Source organism: Gracilinanus agilis, chromosome 5 (assembly GCF_016433145.1).
Source record: "Gracilinanus agilis isolate LMUSP501 chromosome 5, AgileGrace, whole genome shotgun sequence".
In the NCBI taxonomy this organism is placed as follows: domain Eukaryota; kingdom Metazoa; phylum Chordata; class Mammalia; order Didelphimorphia; family Didelphidae; genus Gracilinanus; species Gracilinanus agilis.
Window position 1 is genome coordinate 204,330,766 of NC_058134.1, and position 10,526 is coordinate 204,341,291.

Below are 10,526 nucleotides of genomic sequence, written 5' to 3' on the forward strand. Positions count from 1 at the left end.
AAAGAAAGAAAGAAAGAAAGAAAGAAAGAAAGAAAGAAAGAAAGATAGAAAGAAAGAAAGAAAGGAAGAAAGGAAGAGAGAAAGAAAGAGAGAAAGAGAGAGAGAAAGGGAGGGAGGGAGGGAAGGAGAAAAGAAAAATGAGGGGTTAAGGAGAACCTTATACATAAAGACGGATACACTGTGGTACAACCAAATATAATGGACTTCTCTACTAGCAGCAACACAATGATCCAGGACAATTCTGAGGGACTTACGAGAAAGATGCTTTCCACATCCAGAGAAAGAACTGTGGAAGTAGAAACACAGAAGAAAAACAACTGCTTGATCACATGGGTTGATGGGGATATGATTGGGGATGTAGACTTTAAATGATCACTCTAGTGCAAATATCAATAATATGGAAGTAGCTCTTGCTCAATGACATGTAAAACCCAGTGGAATTGTGCATTGGCAAGGGGTTTGGGAGGAGGGGAGAGAAAGAATATGAATCATGTAACGATGGAAAAATTTTTCTTAATTAATCAATTAAATAAATTTTTTTAAAAATTATGGAACAAAAGTTAAGAACCCATGTTTTATAGGTTATTCATCCAAAATACATGTCACAATCTGGATAAAAATGAACATTGCAAAGACAGAAATGTTTAACAACCAGGCTCTCTAGGCAGGAGGAATGTATGTATAATAAACTTTGACACTTAATATGTAAAAAATAAATAAAAATAAAAATGGGGGCTTAGGGGCAGCTAGGTATGTAGAGAACCAGGTCTGGAGATGGGAGGTCCTGGGTTCAAAATTGACCTCAGATACTTCGTAGCTGTGTGTTCCTGGACAAGTCATTTAGCCCCAGCTTCCTACTTCTTACTGCTCTTCTGCCTTGGAAACAATACTTAATAGTGATTCTAAGGCAGTTAATACTTTTAAAAAATAAAAATGAGGGATTGGAAAGAACTCTAAACTCCCTTTAATTCTATAAGGGTGGAAAATGGAATAGAAGTTTTCTACTATTTATACTTTGCCATCACATATTCATTCCCCAACCTCTCTCATTTTTTTGTTTGTGTTCTTTTCAATGTTTGGAATGTCCTTATCTTCCCCTTTTCATCTGTTTCATTCCTACCATTGCTCTTTAAAACCCAACTTCCTCCTCCATGAATTTCACCTGAATTCCCCTTTTCACCAATGACTATCCCCCCCTCAGAACTCTCATGCAACTTCTCTTTCCCCTTTCTGATATATTTATCATGAGCAATTTTGAATTTATCCTGTTCAATAGGTATGAATTAAACACCTACTATGTATAAGGCATTAGGTATGCAATGAAAGAATCCTTGTCCTCAAGGAGAAAATTTGCCTCCTAGCTGCCATTTAAAGTAGAGCCTCTAAAGAAGCTTGGAATCCAAGAAATGGAGGAGAGGAAAGAGAAAGCATTCAAGGTAGAGAGCAGGCTGGGCAAAAGGACACAGACTGGAAATGGACTGTGGTATACAGAGCATGTTCAGATCCAAGTTTTAGGGATATCAGTCTGACCAGTCATGGTGTAACATGCCTCAAATACCAGCTTTTTGAGGCAGGGTAGTGTGGAGGGGTAAGGGAAGACTGAGGCTAGAGGATCTCTTGAGCTTGGGAGTTCTAAGCAGAAGTAGGCTATGTCAGTTGTATATCTTCATAAATTTCAGCATCAACATGGCACAAGGGAAGTATCGCCAGGCTACCTAAGAAAGCTGCACATAAGCAACAGTCAGAAACATAGCTGGTCAAGTCTTCATTGGAGCTGGATGGAACTACACTGATAGCCTGGGTGTACTGAGAGACAAAGAAAGAGACCAAGATAAAGACAAATGAGACAGGCAAACGGAATCTGAAAGGGGGAGACAAAGACAGAGAAAAGTGAGGGCTTAATAAACACCTAAATTAAGTTGAATTATTATAAACACAATCCTTCTCTTTTCCATAGAGCATACCAGGTTTTTTCTTTATAATTATGACTCTGTTTCTCTCTCTCTCTCTCTCTCTCTCTCTCTCTCTCTCTCTCTCTCTCTCTCTCTCTCATTCTCNATAATTATGACTCTGTTTCTCTCTCTCTCTCTCTCTCTCTCTCTCTCTCTCTCTCTCTCTCTCTCTCATTCTCTCTCTCTCTCTCTCTCTCTCTCTCTCTCTCTCTCTCTCTCTCTCTCTCTCTCTCTCTCTCTCGATAATGGGGCAGTATGGTGATGATATGGCTGGACTCGTATTTTAGAAAATTTACCTTGATAGAATGGATTGGAGTGGGAAGAGACTTGAGGCAAAGAGACCAGTTAAAAAACTATTGGGGGGGTGGGACAGCTAGGTAGTTCAGTGGATTGAGAGCCAGACCTAGAGACAGGAGGTCCTGGGTTCAAATCTGGCCTCAGACACTTCCCAGACATGTGACCCTGGGCAAGTCACTTGAGCCCCATTGCCTAGCCCTTATCTCTCTTCTGCCTTGGAGCCAATACACAGTATTGACTCCAAGACAGAAGTTAAGGGTTTAAAAAAAACTATTAGGGGAAGGAGGAGGCATCTGGGAGACTCAGTGAATTGAAAGCCAGGTCAAGAGATGGGAGGTCCTGGGTTCAAATTTGGCTTCAGATACTTCCTAGCTGTGAGACCCTGGGCAAGTCATTTAACCCCCATTGCCTAGCCCTTATTTCTCTTCTGCCTTGGAACCAATATATAGTATAGATTCTAAGATGGAAGGTGAGGGTTTAAAAAAAAAAGGCTGTTGGGATAGTAAGGAGGAAAAGTGATGAAGTCCTAAACTAGGGCGGTAACTATATGACCAGAAAGAAGAAAAGATTCTCCAAGAACCCTGCCTTACTCTTCTCAGAGGCCATCATTATAGTTATTATACACATCCCCAAATGGCAGGTACTTTAGCATCCCACCTATATAGAATCTCAGCCTCCTTCTGCTAGAAGGTGCTTGCTTCCAAAGTCATCTAAACTATCCCTCTGAACCCAGGCATGGATTTCCATAAAACATTCTGGAAATCTCACCTTGCTAAACTATGAGTGACTGAAAATAAAGTTGCTGAAACTAAAAAGCCCCCCGGGGGAGATGATGTTAGTCCTGGGGAAAAGGAAATGAACATATCACCCCAGATAACAAAATCTCCTTGAGCAAAAGACCATTTAGGTTTTTGGTTTTTTTGTTGTGTTTTTTGGGGGGCAGAGGGGGGAGTTGCCTTTGTATCCTCTTAACCAAACCTTACTCTCATTTAATAAATGTTTGTGAGATTTTAATTTAATGATTAACAGCTCCAAGGAAGGCAATTCCTTTTCTCCTCATGTCAGTGCCTCCTGACTATTGAATGCCAAGCAACTCTTCCTAATATCTGACTTTAGTCTCTTGTGGTGGAGCCCTGTGATGTCACTGGTAGTCATGCTCCATGGTAAGGAAACTTCTTCTACCATGTTAGGTAGTACAATAAATAGAGTGCTGGTCCTGGAAGGAGCAAGATCTAGATACTAGCTGTGCGACCCTGGGCAAGTCTCTTCACTTCTATTTACCTCAGTTTCTTCATCTGTACAATGAGGACAATAATAGTAGTCTTTTCCCAGAATTGTTTGGAGAATCAAATGAGATAATATTTATAAAGCATTTAGTGTAGTGCCTGGCATATAGTACTGTGTAAAAATACATAATCATAATAAATACATATAAAGTACTATATAAATAAATACATATAAAAAAGTACTATATAGATATATGTAATCATAATAAATACATATAAATAAAAATAATAAAGTACCATATTCATAAATGTTAGCTATTATTATTACCAATAAGCTATAAGCAATTTAAATAACTTACTTAAGGTCATGTGTTGCTATTATATTTGTTTTTCAGTTGTGTCTGAGGCTTTATCACCCCATGGACCATATTGTCACTGGGGTCTTCTTGGCAAAGATATCAAAGTGATTTGTTATTCTCTTCTCCCGTGAACTGAAACAAATAAAAATTAAGTGACTTGTCCAGGATCACACTGCTAGTGAGGCTGAATTTGAACTTGGATCTTCCTGAGTCCAGACCCACAACTCTTTTCATTGAGCTACCTAACTACCTAAGGTCATATAGCTAATATCTATCAGGGGAAGACTTGAACCTAAGTCTTCTGGACTCCTAAGTCACATTATGCTGCCTTTCTAGTTTCTCTAGATATATTTCAATTCATTCTCTCCTTCCTAATTGATAGCAGAACCAGGTATAAGCAGCAGACTGTCAGCCATACCTTCATGGACTTACTACACTTATACATTATGACAACTCCCCCTCCCCTATAGCTGTCTCTTTTCTAAGTGAAATCACCTACTTTCCATCAATTTTGCCTCACTTTCTCAAACCCATTGGGCTCTTCTGAGCTTGTCCATCTCATTCCAGCTTTAGTCTGTCCAAGTGAGTTAGATCTTGCCTAGAAGCTGGGGGAGAGAGTCCAGGATGACAAAGAGGAGAAACTCAGATTGAAGCAGTCAGTAACTAGGTCCTGCTGGCTTTGTGTTGGTAAGGTCTTCTTCTTCCCTGCTGCCTCATTCCATTACCATCATTCAGGTCCCCATCCAGTCCAATCCAGCAAACATTTATTAAGCACTTATTATAGGCAAGACATTGTGCCAGGCCCTGGAGCTAGAAAGACAAAAATGAAACAGTTCCTGGCTTCAAAGGAGTTACAGTCCACTGAGAGGATGTGTTGTATACACAAGTAAGAACTATAAATGGTCCAGGGTCTGCAGCCATTATCCTGAGAAGTGACCCTTGGAGAGATGTAACTGGGCAACTGCTCCTGTAGTGCTATAGGTACATGGATCACATCTATTGAAGACCCAGGAAGGAAACTTCCTGCCTCCCAAGTGCCAAGCCTTGGCACTGCCCAATGGCTCAACATCTGATTTTTTTGGATGGAAATGACATTAAAGAAGAGGTATAGCCATCTGCTTTGCTGCTAAATCTTAAGTACCGTAGGATCTTTGCTGCTGCCATATGCATTGCCTCCCCTAAGATGCAAGCTTCTTTTTTTTCTCAATATAATGACTTCTATTTATTTTTTATTTAAATATTTTATTTTTTTAGAAAAATTTTCCATGGTTACATGATTCATGTTTTTACTTTCCCCTCCACCCCTCCTTCACTTCCCCCATATCCAATACACATTTCCACTGGTTTTAACACGTGTCATCAATAAAGACTTATTTACATATTATTGATAGTTGCATTGATGTGGTCATTAAGAGTCTACATCCCCAATCATGTCTACATCAACCCATGTGTTGAAGCGGCTTTTTTTTTCTTCTGTGTTTCCACTCCTGCAGTTCTTCCTCTGAATGTGAGTAGCGTTCTTTACCATAAATCCCTCAGAATTGTCCTGGGTCATTGCATTGCTGCTAGTACAGAAGTCCATTACATTTGATTTTACCACAGTGTATCAGTCTCTGTGTACAAGAACACAAGCTTCTTGAGAGAGTCCCTATTGCTTATATCCCCATTGCTTAAGGACTTTGCACATAGTAAGCTTTTAAATATATATATACATCTATTTAATATATTCATTATTCATTCAATAAATAGGGCAGGCAAGAAAGAGTGAAGGCCTAAACTAACATAAAAGCCATATGAAAGGAGAAAAGGGATGGATATAAGGGATTTTGTGGAGGTGATAAGCAATAAAACTTGAAAATGATTGATATGGTAATTGGAAGAGAGGTTGAAATGAAGGATAACTCCAACATTATCAACCTGATTAACTATAAAAATGGAGGTGCCATTAATTCAAAAGAGAGAATCTGGAGAAGGGATGGGATTTAAAGAACATATGAGAGGGCAGCTAATTGGCTCAGTGGATAGAGAGCCAGGCCTGGAGATGGGATGCCCTGAGTTCAAATCTAGCTTCAGATACTTCCTAGCTGTGTGACCGTGGGCAAGTCACTTAACCCCAATTGCCTAGCCCTTACCAGTCTTCTGCCTCAGAACCAATCCTTAGTATCAATTCTAAGACAGAAGGTAAAGATTTAAAGAAAACGTAAATTCCATTTCAAACATGTTGAGTTTTAGATGCCTATGAAACATCCAGGTGGACAATTAGTGATATAGGTTGAAGTTCCCATGTTGAAATACATAGATTTGGAAATCATCTACCTTGGATGACATGATGGTAGATGAGATCACTAAAGAAAGAGACAGAGAGGCAGAGGGAGAGAAAGATTCCAGCACAGAGTCTTCAGCAACCTTCATATTAGTGAATGAGAGGAGGAGGATGAAGAAAAGAAGATTGAGAAGGAGGGATCAGACAGGGAGAGTTGAATGTTGTCAAAAATTGCAGAGAATGCAGGGTTAGTTCTAAGAGAAGTTCATTGGACTTAGCATTTGGGAGATCATTAGCAAACTTGGAAGGAGCCCAAGTGGTGGGACCAAAAGCCAGATTAGAAGGGACTGAAAAGGAAATGGAAGCAATGAATGTAGACAGTCCCTACTCCCAAGCCACCCCCAGGAGTTTTGTGAAAGAGAAAGAAATATATGAAAATAGCATGAGGAATGGCAAGGTCATGCCAGGGTTTTTAAAGATGGGGAAGACTAAGCAGTAGAAAGGAAGCCAATGTCTATGAAGAGTTTGAAGGTGAGAGAAAGGGAGGAGATAATCAAGTTTTGGGAGCAAGGGCACAGATGCAGAGGCCCCTTTTTGTAAGCAAGGGAAGAGAGAGAGGAGGAAGACAGAAATGTTTTTATGAAGTTGTTGGCAAACTTACACAAGAAAGAATAGGGAAAGAACTTACATTTGAGCTCATTGAGAGTTTAATTCAATAGAGTCCTAGTCTTAAGGATCATTCTCTCCCCTGGGGACTTATATAATCCTCATGATATATGGTACTACCACAGGTGGGAGCCTCAAAAAGAAGGCCAGAGCTCGTAACTCAGTACTGGTACTTTGTATCTCATTGCATATTTACCGACAACTCCATATTTTGTGTATATTCTGACATATATGACTTCCGTGATTTCTGTTTTCTATTAACCTGAAGAAGTAAATTTATATGTTTATCAGTAGATTGAAAGTAGATTGAAAGCCCAGGCCTAGAGATGGGAGGTCCTGGGTTCAAATCTGACCTCAAGACACTTTCTAGCTGTGTCAAGACACTTAACTCCCATTGCTTACCCCTTGCTGTTCTGCCTTGAAACCAATTCACAGTATTAATGCTAATATGGAAGTTAAGGGTATTTTTTAAACACATTATACAAGGCTTACACACATAGTAGATCTTTAAATGTTTGTTGAATGAATGTAATACATAAGTGACTAAAAATTCTTTCTTTAATTCTTTCCTCCCCCTACAGGACCTAAAATCAGGAAATTGTTTAAATATAGGCTCTGGGTCCAAATCACATGCATAAAATGAATTAAAACTTGAGTTAGCAGACATCAGAAATGAAAGGCTGCAACCTCTCTTTTCCCATCATGTCTTCCATCTGGCTGACATTTTAAATGTGCCTGATATAATACCAGTTCTTCTTTAAGAAGAAGAAAAATGAAATTTCTGATTACATTATTTTCAGTGTACTTTGCTGCATAATAGAACGATCCCATTCAGCTTAACGATGGAATTTTTGTTGATGGTTTTTAGCTTTTTTCCCTGCTAACATTTGTCCTCTATTCCAACCTCACTGCCTCTCTTTCGTAAACGTAGGGGAAATAAATACAGAGAGTTCTGCTTGACGTAAATCTGCATTACACAAATTTGACTTAAAGTAAAGAATTGTGAAAGAGACCTGCATTCTGAAAAAACCGCTTAGGTTCACTTTATTGGTGCAGTAACGCGCTCTCTCGCCACTCCTGCCCCTTGGCTCAGTTCTCCACAGCCTCTCACCCCACCCCAGAGACTGACACTGCAGCTGCTGCTTGAGACCTCTGATACCAAGAGAAGAGACCTTTGCCCTGCCCTGCTCACCCACCTGAATGCCAGTCCAGCGTGTTCGAATTCTCAGTCTCATTCGAGTACCACGATTGTCCCCACTCCCTCCAGGCCATTATTCTCTCATCTGTCTGGGTTTAGCCCATAAGTGTCTGTCCCCTGCCTTCCCCCCAGACACATATTTTCACTTCTCTGTACCCAAGCTCCCTGTGCCATTGAACCCTGTGCTAGTACCACGGGCTTGTGAGCCCCTTCCTGCTTCCCTCCCTTCCCCACAGCAGTGGACAAATTTACATTACTTTTGTAGAGATCTGCAGAAAATCCATTTTCTGACACTGAGAACTGTCTGTACTGACCTTTAAGTGTCACATTGAAATGAGTCCTCTCCTGACCACAAGGTTATTGGCCCAGCACCAATTAAATCTTGGGCAAATTCAAGGTTGCCAATTAGCTATTGCTAGAAGAACCAAGGAGATATTACTGGAGTTGCTTTTCTTTTCTTTTTTTCTTTTTTTAACCCTTACCTCCCATCTTAGAATCAATACCATCTATTGGTTCCAAAGCAGAAGAACAGTAAGGACTAGGCAATGGGGGTTAAGTGACTTGTCCAAAGTCACACAACTAGGAAATATCTGAGATCAGATTTGAACTCAGGACTTCCCATCTCTAGGCCTGGCTCTCAGCTGACACTTGTAGTTGGTTTTTTTTGTTTTTTTTTTAATTAAGATAAATGCATTCATTAGCAAAGAGTACCTCATGAAGGAACTTGGTGCTTTCAGCATTTTAACCAGAAGTGAGTTATCATAGAGTAACAGAATCTGAGAGTAGGAAGAGACCTCCCTGGTATTCTAGTCCAACCCAAACACAAAAGGAACCCCACAATGACATACTCAACGAGTCATTATCCAGCTCTACTTACAGAACTCCAAGGTAAGGGAACTCCTCACCTCTCAAGGCAGCCTATTATCCTTTCAGGCCAAAAGATTCAGTGACTTGAGCATCTTAAAGCTCTACTTAGTTGTTGACTATTAGCATCACCACCATCATCTCTACCACCATCACTGCCATTCTCAAGTGCACTTTACAACATACTTTCCTCGTGAACCTACAGATAAATATGGCCAATCTTAACATCCTCATTTTAAAGGTGAGGCAACTGAGGGCCACATAACTTACAAGTGTTGGAGTCAGGCCTGGAACTCATGTTAATTAGGTTCCAGGACCACTTTGGGAGGATTTCCCCTGATGAAGACAAATGAAAAAAATGTTCTTTCATTTCATCAGAGATACCAAGAACACGAGGCTATCCAGGAGAAAGTGGAAGCCACTATGTTAAGAAGCTGGTTGCTGTTTTGAATTCAAAGATCAACAGGAAGAAATCATTTAGAGCAATTAATATCTAATACAAATATTTGGCCTGGTGAAAAGGCTAAAAATGGAACCAGGAACTCAAACAAAAACCTATAAGTAATCTTTGACTCAAAGTGTCAATTGTATGAGTTTTCTCTTTTCATTGATGGGAATTGATTACTCAGTGCCCATTGCCTGAAGGAAATGACTGGAGTTGACAAGAATGAGGGAAAAAAAAGAAAAACAAGCTCTTCTGGTTGTTTGTGTATATGTGTGCGTGTGCGCGTGTGAGTGTATTACATTATTATCCCATTCTTCTGACTTTAAATAGAGTTCAGATAGAAGTGATCCTGAGGCCAAAGTTTGATATTTATTTGTAAATATGTGATGATTTGTAAATATGTGATATATATGTGTGTGTGTGTGTGTGTGTGTGTGTATACACACACACATAAATGTAAAAATATATATAGTATTTTAAGATTTACAAGTGCTTTCATCACAAGAATGTTGCAAATAGCTCCATGATAATAATAATAATCTTCATTTTACAAATGAGTAAATTAGTCAGGATACTTGGATTCAAATCTTGTCTCTACTACTTATTACATTTGTGATCCTGACCAAATTATTCTTCACACACATACCTTATCTTCAGATAAACAGAATGAAAATCTAAATGATCACTAAGGTAGCTTCCAGCTTTGAAATTCTATGATCTTGTAGTTCAAAATGGCTGGGATGCTATTAGACTATTCCTTAAACCCAATGAAGAACCCACATTGTCCACAGGGCTTCTCCTTCACCAGAGAGCTTCTGGTTCTGGGATTTTATTCTGGCACTGTCTGCCCCTGATTCCAACCAGCCCCAAATGAATCAGAATCCTCCTTTCAGACTTTGTGGTGAGGAAGGAAAGGAAGAGCTCATAAAGGAACAGAAACTTGAACTAAATAAGCTCTCATGCTTGCAGCAGTCAAATGATTGGCCAAATTACCCAACTCTGCTTAGGCAGGACTTTGGCCCCTGTTCCCTTGGCAATCTCTCTCAATTTCTGTCAGGTTAATATTGCTCTGAAACCTGATGTTTTTAAATAAGTCTGCTTGACAACTTGTGAAGAAAAGAAAGGAAGGAGAGATGGAGGAGAGGAAGGAAAGGAGGAAAGAAGGAAAGGAGGAAGGAAGGAAGGAAGGAAGGAAGGAAGGAAGGAAGGAAGGAAGGAAGGAAGGAAGGAAGGAAGGAAGGAAGGAAGGAAGGAAC